The following is a 3,112-nucleotide window of genomic DNA, read 5'->3' on the forward strand; positions in this document are numbered from 1 at the left end:
TTCATTTATTCATCATGTTTCATTATGTTAGTATGATTGACAACCTTTCTAGCATGATCAATATGATAATGAGTGAGTAGTCTCTTAGCTAGGGTTTAATGGGTGATTAGGGGAAACCAACATGGGGATGATTCATGCTTAAATCAATATGCTTTCATATCTTATTTGCTTGCTTGTTTTGATCTTAATACATGCACATGTTATGTTTGATGAAATGCTAAGCCTATGAATCCTTGCATTTATTATCATCTACTATCTCTTCAACTTGACTTGTAAGACATAACCCAACTCGAGTCTTGTTAGACCATGCATGTGTTAAGTAGGAAAGATTAAGTCGACTTGTAGGTGTTGTACAATCTATGTGATTCGGCTCCGGGACCCAAACTTTCCTAGGATCGTAAGATATAACCCAACTCGATCCATCACAACAATAATTGCTTGCTTATAATTTGAGAACATGTTTGTATGATCATATCCCATGAATCCCCTATGAACCCATGACACCCTAGTGCTTTTAATCAATTGTTTACACCCTTATTTCATTTACCTTGTTAGCTTATTTTCATTGCTATTTTAGTTTAGTAACCTTCTACATCAACCCAACTTGTGACACCCCTAGACACCCCTAGTAGCAATAGAAATCTTCGTTTTCAATACCCGTCCCTTGGGATCCGACCTTTACTTACCCCTTTACTAATTGTAGAGTTGTTTGTGAAGTATAAATTGTGTTTTGTATCGACCATTGACCAACGACCACATATGCTTAATTGTGAACACCAAATGGCATCGATCAAAAATGGCGCCGTTGCCGGGGACGGTGTTTAATTGATTTTAGATTTCTTTTGTTATTTTTAGTTGTGTCTTTTTCACCTTGGGGAAGTAAAACTCCTCAAGGAATGTTCTAATTGTTTTCTAGTTGTTTGATATTTTGCATGTCTAGAAGGTTACAAAGAGATTTGTTACCTTTTGACCGTGAAATCGAAAGAACCTTGACGAATAATAGGAGACTTGTTAGGAGGAATTTGGGAGGTGTTGGTGAAGTTGTTCAACCCACTAGTGAGTTTGTCAATCCTTTCGCAATAGAAGGAGAAGAGAACCCATTAAACAATACCACACAAAATCCACCTACAATGCCTAAATTCTCGTCACACTCTATACCCACCGAGGAGGATCTACCAAATGGTACTCCTACCCCACAACATCTTACCGGAAATTTTATTGCCAAGTCCGCCTTCATCCAACTAGTTGAGAGAAGCCAATTCGGGGGAATGCCTAGTGAGGACCCTCATTCTCATATGGAAACATTTTGTGATTATTGTGAAGCTATCTCTCAAACGGGCGTGACTCAAGACCAAATAAGATGGGTCTTATTTCCTTTTTCGTTAATCGGCACCGCAAAGCAATGGTTGAAGGGCCTTGATAAGGCCACCCTTGGAATAGATTCTTGGAAGAAGTTAGCTCTCGCTTTCTACAAAAAATTTTACCCACCGGAGAAGACCAATATGCTAAGAGCTCAAATCACGAGTTTTAAGCAAAGGGATGAAGAGTCTTTGTATGAAGCTTGGGAGCGGTTCAAAGGTGTTTGTCGCTCATGTCCTCACCACGGACTTAGCGAATGGTTTTTAGTGCAACAATTTTGGAATGGTTTATATGAAGATTCAAGGAACATCCTCAATATGGGATCTAATGGAATGTTCACCGAAGTTGATGACAATCAAACATGGAACAAGATTGAGGAAATGGCGGTCCATAATTCGCAATATAGTAGGCCTCGCAAGGCTACTAGAGGAGGAAAGTATGAAGTGGACACCGTTACTCAATTGGGTGCTCAACTTAGTGCTCACATTGACACAATCAACTTGAAATTTGAACAAGCTATGGCTAGGCTTGAGGAAAACTCAAAATCATCAAAGCATCATGTCAATGCCATGACGGCATCCTCATCAATCCCAAGCGGGATATGTGAGAATTGTGGAACCTTGGGCCATGACTCAAGTGAATGTAGGGGAACAACCGAACAAGTCAATGCTTTCCAAGCTTACAAAAGTGGCACCCCTTATTCAAATTTTTACAATGAAAACACCAAGTTCCACCCAAATCTCTCATACAAGAGCCAAAATGTCCAAAACCCTCAAACTACATACACTCCACCACCCATGAGAAATCAAAATCAAAGACCCTTTTTCAATCAAAACCAAGGCTACCAAAATCAAAATCCATACAATCACCACAATGACCAAAGTTTTGATGTCCAAAAAGCGGTCCTTCAAATGCAAAAAAATCAACAAGAATTCTTCACCCAAATGCAAAAGGATAGCCAAGCAAAGGATACCACCATCAACAACATTTTAGCTCACACCAAGATGTTGGAAACACAATTGACCCAACTAGCATCTTCAAGCTCATCAAGACAAAAGGGGCAATTACCACCTCAAGGTAATCCCCCTAGACATGAAACGGTCAGTGCCATTCACTTGAGAAGTGGTACAAGATATGAAGCCCCGAAGAAGCAAGTTGAGAATGAAGTTGTGAGAGCTAGTGAGAATGAAGTTGTGGTGGAAGGTCCCAAAGAAGGGGAATCATCAAAAGAAGAAAGTTCAAAGAAAAATGAAGACAAAACCAAAGAAAAGGAGCCCATTGTGATTAGACTTCCTTTTCCAAGTCGTCAAGCCAAGCCCAAATTTGATGATCAACTTGGAAAGTTCATGGAAATTGTAAAGAACCTAGAAGTCTCAATTCCTTTTACGGAATTAATCAATCACGTTCCGGCCTATGCGAAGTACATGAAGGATATTCTCACAAAGAAGAAGTCAATCCGGAAACTTGAGACTATCGCCTTCACTAAGGTGAGTAGTGCAATTCTTCAAGGGAGTTCACCTCCAAAGTTAAAGGATCCAGGAAGCTTCTCAATACCGTGTACCATTGGCGACACAACGATCAACAAAGCCTTGTGTGATCTAGGGGCTAGTGTGAGTGTCATGCCGTACTCGGTGAGTAAAAGGTTGGGAATGGGAGAGCTCAAATGTACCAACATCACTCTTCAAATGGCCGATAGATCGACGAAGACACCGCTAGGGATATGGGAAGATGTCCCCGTGCGAATTGGGAAGTT

General features: G+C 40.4%; 1 non-coding gene across 1 annotated transcript; it reads right to left on the reverse strand.

Annotated features, from left to right (window-relative positions):
* Positions 1-1,502: 1,502 nt before the first annotated feature.
* LOC141615569 (small nucleolar RNA R71) lies at positions 1,503-1,609 on the reverse strand. The gene has a single exon (XR_012529985.1). It is a non-coding gene; the product is annotated as a small nucleolar RNA R71 (small nucleolar RNA).
* Positions 1,610-3,112: the final 1,503 nt, after the last annotated feature.

Source organism: Silene latifolia, chromosome 11 (genome assembly GCF_048544455.1).
Source record: "Silene latifolia isolate original U9 population chromosome 11, ASM4854445v1, whole genome shotgun sequence".
NCBI lineage: Eukaryota > Viridiplantae > Streptophyta > Magnoliopsida > Caryophyllales > Caryophyllaceae > Silene > Silene latifolia.